The sequence below is a fragment of the Rousettus aegyptiacus genome, unplaced genomic scaffold (assembly GCF_014176215.1).
Source record: "Rousettus aegyptiacus isolate mRouAeg1 unplaced genomic scaffold, mRouAeg1.p scaffold_m13_p_3, whole genome shotgun sequence".
NCBI classification, from domain to species: domain Eukaryota; kingdom Metazoa; phylum Chordata; class Mammalia; order Chiroptera; family Pteropodidae; genus Rousettus; species Rousettus aegyptiacus.
Window position 1 is genome coordinate 151,555,235 of NW_023416306.1, and position 16,173 is coordinate 151,571,407.

The 16,173-nt window shown below is 36.4% G+C and overlaps 1 protein-coding gene across 9 annotated transcripts in view; it reads right to left on the bottom strand.

The window, feature by feature from the left end:
- The window catches only part of DPF3 (double PHD fingers 3), a 245,508-nt gene that overhangs the window by 133,503 nt on the left and 95,832 nt on the right, over window positions 1–16,173 (bottom strand). The gene's annotated exons all lie outside the window — the stretch shown is intronic.

Below are 16,173 nucleotides of genomic sequence, written 5' to 3' on the forward strand. Positions count from 1 at the left end.
TTAGAAAACATGAAGGGCGATGGAGCCTAGAGGCTCCAGAAAAAAATCTCTGCTGTTATGACCTAAAGGCTCGTCACGTCCAAGAATACATAATACTTGATTTTGTTGGTACTTTCATGAGCTTCTGCATAGTAGAAGGATTTCAAAACTCTGAGCTCCCTGAGCTCTGAGAACTGGACTTGTGCCAATTTATAGAAGCCCAAACGAATCAGATGAAGTAAGATTGCTCTCCCTCCCACGTGAGATCCAGTTTTGACCTCTCCTTTGAGGGAAGGCATCAATGGGAATAGCTTAATGTTTATGGGGTGATTTAGTCCAGGACCATACTGTCTGTCTCAGACCTTATAATTCCTGAATGAGTGCACTAATTCTAGGTCCCTTCCAAAAGTTTTGGCCAGCTCTTGGGCTGGTGCTCTCCAGGATCCCAGCAAAAAGCCAAGTACAAGAGCTGACCTGCTCCTCCATGTCTCATAACTAGTCCTACCAATCTCCATTCATCTTAGGTTCATGGTTCTTAATCCAGGCTAAAACCAAAGTTCACCTGAAGAATTTCCTTATAACACCAACACCAAAAATTCATACCAGACCTACCCAATCTGAATGTAGGTAGGTGAGGAAATTGGGCAATTCGTTTTTAAGAACCTTCTAGATTGTTCCCATGTCTGACCAAGAACCTCTGGATGTCTAAAGCATCACCTAGTTACTGTCTGGAAGTTCTCTCGAATCTACCACAAGGTTGGCTTAATGGCCTTCCCTGTGACATCCCAAGATTCCTGGTGTTTCCCCCAAGGAGTCATCATTAATTGCCTGCTTACTAGACAGACTCTCCTACCAGTTTTATAAGATCCAGGATGTATGTCCATTTCAGGTATCCCCAATATTTGGGAAGAAATACTTACCAAATAAGTTCAACCAAAGCTAAATCAGAATCTGAAGTGAAGGAAGTGAATGACCTGTTGTTCCATGCTCCAGGGGACTCATCTACCCACATCCAAGCCATCCAAGAGGGACCCCAGAAAGTAGGCTCATAGTTGAGCCCAGCACCCACCCCGGCATGGCAGTCTCTGTGCCTCAGGCTCCTTCTTGCCCCATAGACTGCTTCCTGGTATTTCCAACCTGACCATAAACAGGTGAGGGAGAAGGTATTGGTCCAGACCAGCAAAGCGACAGGAGGTCAAAATTGTCAGCATTTTTCCAGGTCCTATGTCGTCCTTGAGAATGCAGTCACTGTACTAGTTGGTCAGCAACATGAAGGCAGCCTCAGGACATTTGGCTTGTAGCTGCAGGTCCACTCTCCTGGGAGAGTCCATTTTAGTAAGTAATTTGAATGTCCAGAAGAGGGGACCGTTTTTATTTCATTCTTTCACTTTCCGCAATAGATTGGAGAAGCTCTCCGGTCAGTCGGTGTAGAGGATGAGCACATGAATCCTCACACCACCATTCCCTGTCATCTTGAAAAATATCACACCTTCCTGAGCCTATCTTCCTCACTTGCAAGGGCGTTAATAACACCTACCTTACAAGGACTGTCATGGGGATTAGCTTATATTCAAGAAAAAGCCCTTTATAATCATGAAGCCTTGTACAAACGTCAATTAATTATTATGAGTTAACTGACTTAGATGAGTCTGGACTCCATGTCCATGTGCATGACAAGACCCCCCACCCTGCATGTCCAAATTTCTCTTTGCTGCTTCAGCCATAAAACTAGAAACAGGCCTCCCTTTGAGGTCTGCTTTGACTCCACCTTGTCTCAACAAGCAAATGACCCCAAGAACTTTCTGGGGGGTCCTGCCCCACTTCTTTGACTTCCTCCATAGGCTGGCTGGCACCAGAGTGCCTTTACAGGGCCAATGCATTCAGCCCTGGAGTTCCACTTATGGAGAGACGAGCAGAGTCCCGTGAGAATTATGTTGTTTATCTCATTAGAACAGGAGGCACATAACTCAAAGTTCGTGTGTGTGTGTGTGTGTGTGTGTGTGTGTGTGTGTGTGTTGTAGATGGAGGAGGAAGTTGGATTCACAGCTGCCGCATGGTAAATTAAGCTGAAGGACTGAGCCCGGGGCTGGGAGGATATGGAGAGGAAAAAGGAGGTGGGAGACAAGCGGGGAGATCAGTCCGCCCTGGGAACCACGCCACAGCTATCCCTTCATTCACATATCCCACTAAGCAAAAGGCTTTTCTGTTACTTTGAGCTGCAAGTCTAGTTACAATACCAAGTGCAGGAATAACACACAGAGACACACACATAGGAATTCACACACTTGAGGGGAAGGGGGGTTGGTGGGGAGCTGGCTCCACAGAACAATTCGGCATGACGGATTTGATGCCTGTATGATCAGCAGACGGCCAGACAAATTGCTTGCTACCGGCATCACCCAAGTTCAGCAGGTGAATTCTTAGTGTCATGAGCATCTTTGACGGACACATCATGAGCTATTAAAACTTCAGAAGATGAAATAGGATAAGAAAACAGTTGGTAAAATGATATGGGATAGAAAAGAATTTGAAAAGATGAAGTGTAATAACCTCTTCTTCCCCAACCAGAGCTGAGCAGTGACAGTTCGAGCCCACTCAGGGAAGGGCCGTCCCTGCAGCATCTCCAAGAAGTGGACCCATAGCTGCCACTGAACCTTCCTTGCAATGGAAAACTCATTAATTCACAGGACAGACTTCCTGCTGTCGGCCTACCCTTCTTCTGAATCAAAACCTACTTTCCAGTAACTTACGCCAATTTGTTCACCTTCTGTCCCAAAAGTGGATATTCTCTGCATCCCAACCATCCATCCTATCCACCTTCTTGTGTATGAAGGAGAGCCAACTGAGAGACCAAGGAACTAGAGGAAATGGGAGTTAGAGGAAAGAGGCAGTGACTGCACCAGCTCATAAGCCAGGGGTTCTTCACCAAGTCTGGGCATCAGAACTGCACCAGGAGTTATTCAAAAGGACAAACGCCTGGGCTCCAACCTAATTTTACTGAACCACAATATCAGAGATCCACCAAAATGGTTGTAGTTTGAAAAATTCCCACATAAGGAACTTTACACTAGATCAAATCTTGCTCATGTTTATATTCCCAGGGCCCAGTGCATAACGGGTGCTTTGTTAATGTTTGTGGTCGAAAATGCCAATTTGAACCAACTCTACAGAACTGGAGGGTTGAGTAATAAGCCCCTCAGTAAGGACTGAAGAATGGGAAAGTTGTATTTCACAAACTCGTATACCTATATCATTTCTTGGTGCTCTACCCTCCACTTCTCTCTTGGCTTATTTAACAGCTGCCCTGACTTCATGGACCACCTCTTCAGTGAAGCACCCCTGAACCATCCCAGGCCATGGTGCCTTTTCTCCTCTCTGAAAGTTTAGAGTCCTGGGTGCTTGGCACCATACCCCAGTATTTCACATGCCTCTCTATCTGGTTCACCAACAATCCCCTTCCTGCCTGCTCTCCCATTCTTCTCCATGAGCTTTCTCCAGTGTCCCATGTTCCAAGACTTCCCTGGTAAGGTAGACTTCAAATCCAGAATGTTGCCTGCCTCTCTTCTAGCCCAGGGGTTCCCAAACCCTTCATTGGTCCCACCACACTCAAAAGCTGAAACAGTAACAATAGCTAACATTTATTGAGCTCTTCCTCTGTGATAGACTAGCACTTCACTGTTATCACATTGTGCCAACAACCCTATGATACATTTAAAGGACGGCAGTGAGGCTAACAGTGATTAAATAACTGGCTCAGGATCATACAGCTCCTAAGGGTACTCTAGGCCACAGCCCACACTCAAAACCTCTCCACTATCCTATCTAATTCCCACTGAGCCATCCCATTGCTGCCCACACACCGCAGGCTCCCCACACCAAAAGAGAGCCCCAAGCCTACCCGCCCACCAAGCCACTTCTTGTAAAATTTATTTTTCCTTTCTTACCACATCACCAACTAAAACTGCTCATGGAAAATGTGTCCTGGTAATGTAAAAGCACTGTAGTAAGGCATATAAAATGTGTAGAGAATCAAATAAACCACCAAGACATACTTTCTAAATCCATCATAGCATTTTTTTTAAAGAATAATAGGATTATAATGTGAGGAGGAAGCTTAGAAGTTATTGGCTCTGACTCATACCTGATACAAAAATTGTCTCTCCAATATCCCAGATAAAAGTCTCTCCCTTCGCCTGTTTCAATAATTCTAGTTATCATCCTTCAATGAAGCATTCTACTGCACTGTTAAAAATTCTGTTAGAAATATGCCTACCCATCTCACCCGTCACTGGTGAAAATGCAAAACGGAGCCACCCTATGAAAGAGAATTTGGCATAACAAGCAAAATTATATGTATTTGTCTGTTTACCCAGCATTCCCACTTCTAGTAATCTATATCACATGCAAAAATACAAAAATGTATATTTGCTGTAGTATTTTCAATACTAGAAAAAGACTGAAAACAATCTAATATCCATCTATAGGGACCTGGTTGAATAAACAATAGCATATCCACACAATGGACTATTATAAAGCTGTTGAGGGAGGGAGGGAGGGAGGGAGGGAGAAAGGGGGGAAGAGAGAGAGAGAGGGGGGGGGTAGGTAGGTATACGTTGCAATGGAATATATTGTTAAGTGAAAAAAAGCAAGGTGGAAAATATTGTATATAATATACTATCATTTATCTAACAAATAAGGATATACACATATATACAAATATTGATATATGTAAAGATAAACCAAAAACTAAAAAAAAAAAAAAAGATAATTATAGAAAGAGCAAAACAAAATAACAGTGACAAGAAAAAGAAGAAAAAGTTGCCTATAGAAAGAAGAAAGAAACGGGGTAAAAGAATAAGACAGAGTTAGACTCTCTCTGAATATACTGTGCTTTATAGATTTGACTTTAGAACCATGTAAATATTTTATGTGATTATAAAGTTCAACTAAATTAAAATAAAAAGGGAAACATCTGCTTCTGGCTAAGACGGAGTATCGAGGACCAGATTTACTCTCCCACCTGAAACCAGAAGAGAAGGGGAAAAAATGAAACGAAAGTTTTTAAGATAATGGACATCAAGCAATGAAGGACAGTGATTCCTCAGACACGGGTAACGAACAAAATGGGCCCCGTGACTGCACAGCTTACTGCCTTGAGAAAGTTTCCAGACGGTAACTGAAGGAAGGATGCAGGTGGAGCTGAGCAGTTGCACAGAGAAAGAAGTGTTGAGATCCACCGAGAGTCTCCTTGGTGCATTCATCTCAGGACTGATCAGTGCATGCCTGTGAGGAAACTACTCAATTCTGAGGAAAGAACCATCTGGTAAGAATAGAAGTAACAGTGCCTGGTGAGTACAAGGGGCAGGGAATAGTCTGTTCCTACCAGCAAGTTGCAAAAATCTCATGATTCGTGGAGTACGGGATAGAGTAGAGAGGAAGGAGGGTCTTGCCTCACTAGTGGAGAATAATTAGTCCTAAAGTAAGCACTGCTCCAGTTCCACCTAAGAAATCTAAAAAGCAAGATGAGAAAGGATCAGTTTCCAAGTAACCTGACTGTCTCAAAACAAAGTTCCAAACATTTATAGGAATAAAAAATATATAAACCACAAAGGTAAAATTCACAATGTCTGGTACCCTATCTAAAATTACAAGGCATGTAAAGAAGGTAGAAAATACAACCTAAAATGAGGGGGGAAATGAATCAATTGAAAACAAACCAGAACTGAAACTTATGTTAGAATTAGCATCAAAAACATTAAAACAGTTATTATTTATATTCTACGTGCTCAAAAGTTAAGCAAAAACAGAATGTTTTTAAAGATTCACATTTAACTTCTAGAAATGAAAACTATAATGTGAGATTTAAAAAAAAAACATACTGGATGAGATAAATGTCAGGTTAGATATTGCAGAATAAAATATTAGCACTTGAAAACACAGCAATAGAAACTATTCAAAATGAAACCCATGGGGAAGAGAATTTTTAAAAAAGAAGAATGGCATAGTGAGTAGTGGGACAACTTCGAACAGCTAATATATGAATGATCAGAGGCCCCGAAAGAGAGAGGAGGGAAGAAAAATATTGGTAGAACTAATGGCTGGAAATTTCAAAATGTGATGAAAATGTAAACCTGCAACCTAAGAAGCTCAACAAACCTAAGCCCAAGAAATATGAAGAAAACTATAACAACGTATATCATAACTGAAATTGCCCTAAAACAGTGATTAAAGAGAAAACGTTATAAGTAGCCAGAAAAAGGAGCTATATTACATAGGAAGGAACAAAGATAAGAATGATTTCTCATCAGAAACAATGAAAGCAAGAAAATAGTGGTTCACCATCACAGCAGTACTGAAAAGAAAAGCAAAACACTTGTACACCTAGATTGTATGCAAAAAATATCTTTCGAAAACCTAAGGCAAACTAAAGATATTTTCAGACATACAAAAGTTGAAAGAATTAATCATCAGTAGACACATACTACAAGAAGTGTTAAAGGAAATCCTTTACAGAGAGAAAAAGCGATAACAGATCTAAATATGGACCTGCACGAAGGAATGAAGAGCATCAGAAATGGTTCAGCACATGAATAATTATATAAGATCTTCTTATTATTATTTAAAACTTTTAAAAGATGACTGCCTAAACAAAAATAATGACAATATAGTATGAGATTTATGCCACATGCAAAAATAAAATATATTACAACAATTATACAAAGCTCGATAAAGGAAAAATAAAAGTACACATATAGTCTCCTATTGCTGCTCTAATAAACTGCCACAAACTAACAGGCTTAAAACAATACCAATTTGCTATCTTATAAGTCAGAAGGCCAAAATCAGTGCCACTGAGCTAAAGGTGTCAGCAGAATTGCAGTTCTTCTGGAGACCGGGGGAGAATCTATTTCCTTGCCTATAAAAAATAAAAATAAAAATCTTGTCACAGGCCACCTACATTCTTTGGTTTGTGGCCCCTTCCTCCATCGCATCACTCCAACTTCTGCTTCTGTGGTCACATCTCCTGCTCTGACTCTGACTCTCTTGCCTGCCTCTGATAAAGGCCCTTATGATTACATTGGGCCCATCTGGACAATGTAGAATAATCTCATCTCAATGTCCTTAATATAATCACATCAACTAAGTCCCGTTTTCTATGTAAGGTAACATATTCTCAGGTTCCTAGTTTAAGATGTGGACATCCCTAGGGTAGGAGGGCATTACTTTGTTTACCACAGTACCATTCTAGAGTTCTTATACTGTTCATGAAGTAGTAAAATATCACTTGAAGGTAAACTGTTATTAAAGATGTATACTGTAAACACTAAGCAATCACTAAAATAACAAAGAATCGTAATTCATAAGCCAATAGAGGGAATAAGATGGAATCATAAAAAATTCTATTAATGCCCTCGAAAAAGGAAAATGAGGGCAAAAAGGAACAAAAAGATAAATAGGAAACAGCAAAATAACGGATTTAAACCTAACTAAAACAATAATCACATTAAATGTAAATGTTTTAAACAATTTTTAAAGCAGATTGTCACATTACATTAAAAAAGCAAGACACGACTATATATTGCCTATAAAAATTTTTAAAAAAAAAACTTTAACCTAAAGATCTAAATAGATTAAAAGTAAAAGAATAGAAAAAGATACACCATGTTAATTAACACTAATAAAAATAAAAAAGAGAGTATGCCTATATTAATATCAAAGAAAGTAGATTTCAGAATAAATAATACTAGTAGAGATCAAGGTCATTACCTAATGATAAAGGGATCGATTTATCAAGAGGAGATAAAAATCTTCAGCAAAAAATATCTTTCAAAAACCTAAGCCATGCCACCCTGAACAAGCCCAATCCTGTCTGATCTCGGAAGCTAAGCAGGGTCAAGTCCTGGTTAGTACTTAGATGGGAGACCACCTAGGAAGACCAGGTACTATAGGCATAAAAAATAAAAAATTAGGGATTATGAACTGATAAGGTTCTTGAAATCTGTGAGGTTACAGATTTTTAAGGCCGCCTCACCTTAAAAAAAAATGTTTACGCACCTAAAGAGAGCTTTAAAATATATGAAGCAAAAACTAATAGAATTATAAAGAGAAATAGACAAACTCACAATTAAAGTCAAAATTATCAATACTCTCTGTTGATAATTAATAGAACAAAGACAAAAAAAAACCAGTAAAGATATAGAAGATTTGAGCAACCAATCAACTTGATTTAATTCATATTTACGGAAAATTCCAACAGCAGGAAAATACATATTCTTTTCAGACCAAAGAAAATATTTATCCGAGACATACCATATTATGTCCATAAAATAAGTCTTGGTAAATTTAAAAGGATTCAAGTCATACAAAGTATACTCTGACCATAAAAAATTAAATTAGAAATAAATAACAGGTATATCTTTGGAAAATCCCCCAAATGTATGGAAATAAATAACACACTTCTAAATAATCCATGGGTAAAGAAGAAACCAAAAGGGAAATTAGTAAATATTGTGAATTGAATGCAAATGAAAACCCAATGCCAAACTTTGTGAAATAAGGCTAAAGTAGTATTTGTATTTATAAATTATATTTAAAAGTGCCTATAGTAGAAAAAAGATCGGAAAGCAATGAATGATCTTGGTGTCTACCTTAAGAAATGAGAAACAGAAGAGCAAATTAAATCCAAAATAAACAGAAAAAAGAAAAAAGAAAGATCAGAGAAATTATAAAATAAAAAGAAAAAAATTAAGAAAATCTATTACACCAAAAGCTATTTCTTTGAAAAGGTCAATGAAATTGATAAACTTTTAGTCAGACTGATCATGTAAAAAAGAAAATTCAAGTTACCAATATAAGGAATTGCCTTTTCGTTTGGCCATAGCCATCAGGGATCTTAAAAGACTCAGTTAAATGATTTTTAGAAAACATATAGTAGACTCAAAAAATTTCCTGAGACCTAAATTCCTTTCCATTCAAAAATCTTAAACCATTTATTTTGTTTGTAGAGGTTGTTTGACTAAAGAAATAAATGTCTATTAAACTTAACAACAACAACACAAAAATGATGTACCACTAAAGATTCTACAGACATTAAATGGATAATAGTATGAAAAATTAATTTTCACAACTCAGATGAAATAAAAAAAAGTCCTTATAAGTTGCAAGCTACCAAGGCTCACTCAAGATGAAAAGGATAATCTGAAAAGCCCTATATCTATTAAAGATATTAAATTTGTACTTAAAAACATTCCCACAGGGAAATTGCCAAGTCCAGATGGATTCACTAGTAAATGCTCAAAACATTTAAAAAAGAAATATCAATTCTAAATAAATCCTTCTAGAAAACTGAAAATTAGGGAATACTTCTCAACTCATATATAAGGCCAACATCACCCTGAAACTCAACCATACAGACACAAGAAAACTATAGATCAATATCTCATAAACACATATGAAACTAACAAAATATTTGCAAAGCAAATTTGAAAATATATAAAAGGATAATTCGTCATGACAAAGTAGGGTTTATCCTAGAATGCTACGTTAGTTTAACATTCAAAACTCAATTAGTATAATTCATCGTATTAACAAACCACAAAAGAAAAATCATATGATCATCTCAATAGGCTAAGAAAAATCAGTTGACAAAATCCAATATCCACTCCTGATTTAAAACTCTCAAATTAGTAATCTGATAGTGACCACAAAAAACCTATAGCTAACACCATGCTTAATAATGAAACAATGAATGCTTTCACCTTAATTTAAGATCAGGAAAAACATAAAGATATCCACTCTCACGACTTTTACTTAATATTGTACTAAACATTCTAGCCAGTGCAATAGACAAGTAAAATAAAACTCATCTATATTGAAAATAAAATTTTCTTAATTCACTAATGACATAATCAACAATGTAGAAAATGCTCTGCAATCTATTGAAAGCTCCTAGAACTGATAAATGGGCATAACAAGATTGCAGGACACATGATGAATGTACAAAATTAATTGCATTTTTGTATACTAGCAAAGAAATATCAGAAATTTAAATTTTTTAAAATCCATTTACAATAGCATCAAAAATTTCAAGTATTTAGAGATAAATCAGACAAAATGTGAAAGACCTGTACACGGGTATGAAGGGAAGAATTAAAGAAGACATTAATAAATAAGAATGTATGTTATATTTATGGACTAGAAGATTCAACATTGAGAACTGTCAATTTTCCCCAAACTGATTTACAGATTCCATACAATTCCAATCAAAATCCCAGCAGACTTTTTGTAGAAAATGACAAACTGTAAAATTCATGTGGAGTTACAAAGGACCTAAAAAGCCAAAATATCTTAGAAAAAGGACAATTTGGAGGGCTAACACCACCTGATTTTAAGATGTATGATAAAACTACAATAATCGAGACAGTGAGATATTAGTGTAAAAACAGACAAATAAATCAGTGAAACAGAATTGAAAGTCCAGAAATAGATCCACATACATGAAGACTTTTAATTTTTGACAAATATACAATAGTAATTCAGTGATGAAAGGCTAGTCTTTTCAACAAATTATGCTGGAACAATTGGATATCTATCTACAGAAAAATAAACTTTAATCTGTATCTTACACTGTTAAAAAATTAATTCAAAGGGGCTCATACACTAAATATAAAACCACAATCGTAAAACTTCTAGTAAAAAAAAAAAAAAGAGAGAGATAGAGAGAAAACCTTGGTCCGGGTTAGGCAACAATTTCTTAGATACAACAAAATCACAATTCATAAAATAAAAATTTGATAAAATTTAAAATATCTGCTCTTCGAAAGATACTATTAATGAAAAGAAAAGCCAAAAGCTGGGAGAAAATATTTGCAAAGCATTTCTCAGATAAAGGTCTTATATCTAGCATATATAGAAATATAAAATTTTAATAATAACAAAACAAGCAAACTAATTTTAAAATGGATGAAAGACTTTAACACTTTACCAAAGAACATACATGGATGGCAAATAGTATATGTAAAGATGCTCAACAACATTACTAATTATGGAAATGCAAAGTAAAATCACAATGTGAGACCAGTAATATAACTGTTAGAATGGCTAAGACTTTAAAAAGCTGACTAAACCAAGTGTTGCATTGCTGGAATCAATGTAAAATGGTACAACCACTTTGAAAAATGGTTTTTTAAAATGTTAAACATACACCTCCCTTATGATCCAGTCATTACACTCCTAGGTACTTACCCAGGAGAAATGAAAGTATATGTCCATACAAAGATTTGTACACAAACATTCATAGCAGTTTTATTTATTATAGCCGAAAACTGGAAACAAATCCAAATGTCTATCAACAGGTGAATGGATACAATGATACAGCCATATGATGACTACTACTCAGCATAAAAAGGAATGACTTACTGATACATGCTAAAACATGGGCGATCTCAAAATAATTATTCTGAGTGAAAGAAGTCAGAACCCAACCTCATCAAAAATATGAAGTACATACTGCATGATTCCAATATTAGAAGAAAATCAGTGGTTGCCTAGTAGGGAGGGAGTAATGAAAGGTGCAGGCTGGTGAAAGGGCAGGAAGGAGGGATTTCAAGGGACACAGGACACTTGAGCATTATGGATATGTTATTTTGATTGTTGTGATGGTTTCAGAGGTATGTACATGTCAAAACTTATCAAATTGTACATGTTAAATATGTGTTCGTTGTATATCAATTATACTGCAATAAAGCTGTTTATTTTCTTAAATGAAGAAGTAACTCACAGAATTTTGCTTCTGGAAAGATAGGGTAGATATATTCTTCCATATTCCCCCCACTAAGTACAACTAAAATGCCTAGATATTGTTTACACAACATAAATAAGATACTAAAAGGTAAACCAACTAGGGACTTTTGGACCCAAGTTCTCTGGGTTCTTTTTTTTTTTTTTTCTTTTGCCTTATGTATCCCAGACTAGATTCTAGCAAAGCTGATAATCCAGAAGCAGCAACAAATGAGATTTGAAAACCCCCAATAAAATCCTGCTCTTTCTAGCCAAAGGACCAAGAAAAGGACAGCCTAGCAGGGCATCCTAATATCTTTGTTGGATTGGTGTCAGAGAAAGCTGAGTGAGAAGATGACACCCCATGGTGTTGGTAGAGGCCACGTGGGGAATAATGAGGCACACTTCCGCTAGGGTAGTAACGGTGGAGGCGTAGTGGGGAGCCTGACCCCCTACCTGCACCCAGTGATAATGAGATGTTCCTCCCCTATCAGGGTGTCAACAGAGCCTGAGTGGAGAACCCAAACTTCCACATCCATGTGACTATAATGAGGGGCAACCCCTTTCCCCCACCAGCGCAGTTTCATCAGAAAACTTAAATAAAATCTGGAGTCTCACGATATTATGGCCAAAATGTCCAGCAGTCACTCATACAAAGAATCAGGAAAATCTCAATTCGAAAAAGAAAAGACAATAGATACTAACACTGAACTGACATAAACCTCAGAATTATATGACAAGGATTTTAAAGCAGGCATTACAAAAATGTTTCAATGAATAATTATAAACACTTGAAACAAATGAAAAAAAAAAACAAAGTTTCAGCAAAGAAATAAAAAATAAAAAGAACTAAATGGAAATTTTAGAACCCAAGCACACAATTAAAAAAAAAAAAAAACCCAAAAACCCTCATCAGATGGGCTCCACAGCAGAATGCAGAGGATAGAAGTAGTAGTGAACTTGATGAGAGAACAATAAATCACCTGATCTGAGCAACAGAGAGAAAGTAGACTGAAAAAAAAAAAAATTTAAAGCCTGGGGGACTCGTGGGACTATAACAAGATCTAACATTTGTGTCAGTGAAGTCCCAGAAGGGAGTGGGGCTGAAAATGTATTGTAAGAAATAATGGCTGAAATTTTTCCAAATTTGGCAAAAGACATAAACCTACAGATTCAAGAAACTTAGTGAATTCCAAAAAGGATAAACCCAAAGAAGCCCACACCAAAACACATCAAAATCAAATTTTTGAAAACTAAAGACAAAAAATCTCAAAAGCAAACAGAAAGAAATGACACCTCCCTTACAAGGGGAAACAATTTGAATGGCAATAGATTTCTCATTACAAACCATGGATGCCTAAAGGAAGTACCAAAACATTTTTCAAGTGCTAAAATAAAAGGATTGTCAACCCAAAATTTTATGTCCAGCAAAAATATCCTTCACAAATAAAGGGGAAAAAAATCAAGACATTCTCAAATAAAGGAAAACTGAGAAGTTGGAACAAGTAGACATACTTTAAAAGAAAGGCTAAACGAAGTCTTTAATCAGTAGGAATTATTTTAAAATATAAAGGAAACTTTATTTATATATCAGGAATATCAGGAAGGAAGAACAAGAGTAAAAATATGAGTAAATACAATAGATACTTCTCAAATTTTTAAAATTATGTTTGATAGTTGAAAAAAAATTATAATACTATCTGATGTGGTTTTCAACGTATGTAAAATACATGTTTAAGACAGTATATTATAAATGGGGAAGGATAAAGAGATTTAAATGATAAGAGGGAGAAATAGGTGTGACTATAACAGAGTAGTAACAGGAAGATCTTTTTGGTGATGGAATAATTTTTTTGTATGTTGATTGTGGTGATGCTTCCACAAATGTATACATGTGATAAAATGGCATAGAATTATGCATACACATTTTATTACAAATGTCAATTTTCTGGTTTGGTATTGTACTATAGTTATGTAAGATGTATCCACTGGGGGAAACTGAGTGAAGAGTTCAAGGGATGTCTCTGTACTATGTTTGCAACTTCCTATGGATCCATAATTACTTCAAATTAAAACGTTAATTAAAAATACAAAGAAATTATATAAAATTCCATACACACACACACACACACACACACAATACCTAAAATAGGGAAAGCAAAATGAAACAAATAAACCTAAATGTTTTAACTGAGTTAGTAGCACAACTACACAAAGGAATTATTTCAAGTGACCTTAAAACACAGTAATTTGATTCTACATTTTTAATAGGAAATACCCTACCAACAAAAAGAAAAATTTTAAACCATTTTCAGCAATCTTATTTTTTTATGATACTGTTGTACATATATTGTGAGGTAAAGCGAATAGGCAATTATGTTGGCATCATTAAGAGCCAGAATTTTTTTTGGTGTGAAAGGAGATACAGAATTAAGATAGTTAAGTAAAAGCTGTGTAAAAGTGAACCGAATGAGAAACAACAGTATAATTTCATAATGTATTCTATCTTTAAAAAAAGAAAAATTATATTTCTTAGTTCTGCTCACTGCAAAGTCTTAGAAATTATGACCAACCCAGGATGGATGAGTACCACCAGCTATGGTATCTAAATAATATTTCCTACAAAAAAGGAAACAAGAGTTTCTTAGCGAATAGCTAATTGCAGGTCTAGGGACAGTAAGTGCATACGATGAGCCTGAAACATTTGTCCTCATAGTAGGATAGCAAGAAAGCTATCAGAAATTACTCGTGGAGTTGTTTCAAAATACAAGCGCTGGCCAAAACCCCTACTGGCCAAAGAAGGAACAACTTAAGCATAAATCAGAATAATAGCTACAGCAGATAAAAATGCATCCAATATGTTTAAATCTGGGAATACATGATAGTATTTTTTTTTAAATAATAACTTATTGATCATCTTTGGAGAATTCTAGGGAACAAACTCATTTTGAAAACTGGTAAATAAAGGGGGGAATTATTTTTCCTGCCTTTCATATGTGAACTATACCTAACAAAAACCAAAATTTTAATGAGATGTTTTTCTTTATAGAAGTTATAGAGCTAATAAATGAAGAAATAATGATAGCCTCAAATCAAATGTCACCTTGTTGTGACTCTTAATGACATAAAGGATCTAGGCAATTATCATCAAGGGCTGCTAACATCAGAAAAAGAGAGATAACCAGACTGTACAAGCCTCCTGATGAAAATACACACCACCACTTAGGAATTGTTCTTGCCCCAAAATTGAACCTAAATCTGATCAAGTCTCTAGACCAAACCACAATTCACAGGAATAACACCATGGTGATGCAGTCAGAAAATCCAGATTCTGGGAAACCTTACAGTGCAAACAAGACAATTTCTTCCACAAGTAACACTGGGGTGGGAGGCGGGGTGGGGGGGACGGGAGAGGTAGGAACCTACGGATATAAAGAGACTTAAGAGACATATCAGTCAATTGCAATGAAGGTATTCTATTTGGATCCTGATTTAAACTACAGGAGGAAATAAATGTTGACCAAATATTTAATGACATTAAAGTCTTACTGTTAACTTTGAGCTTTGATAGCTATTATTGGTTGGGTTGTTTAAGTCTTTACATTTAGAGATACATACTGAAACATTTACAAACAAAATAATATGCATCATGGATTTCCTTCGAAATAACCTGAGGTCAAGGAAGAAGATGGGAGCTGAGTATAAATGAAACAAGACTGGCCATAAATTGTTGTTGAGGCTGGATGATAAGTAAATACATTGAGATTCATTTTACCATTCTCTCCACTTTGGGACGGGTTTGAAATTTTTCTTAACATAAAGTTTTTAAAATATACCCATACGGCACCAGAAAACTGCATTCCTGATAGCTGCCTCTCTAATCTCCACCCGCTGGTCTTTATTCTGTTCTCTGGCACCCAGAAGACTAGTATCATAGTAATAGTAGTATCAACAATAGTAGCCAGCATTTATGGAACACATACTGTGTGCTAAACTCATGAGCTTTTTTAATAAATAACTGCATTTCATCCTGACAAAGTCCTGAAGTATTATGATCATCCCCATTTAACAGATGAGGAACCTGAGAGAGAGAGGTTTGATGACAATGCTAAGCCTCAAACCCAGATCTGACTGCAGATTCCCAGCTTATAACTAAACTACACTAACAAGGGTAAAAGATGAAAATAGCTGTCGTCAGCCTTCCCCCTTTTTGGGCTAACCATCCTGCCCCTCCCCTGCCAATGCAGCTTGAATCCCCACACCATCCTTGGAACACCTGCCAAGAGCGGAAAAAGTAGTCGAGTTTTCTGAAAGCATCCCAGCCCACTGTACAGCCTTCCCCATCCCCACCTGCACGGCAGGGATTCCCAGACGAGCTCTATTCCTCCTCCACCCAAACTGGAGCCCAAGTACGTG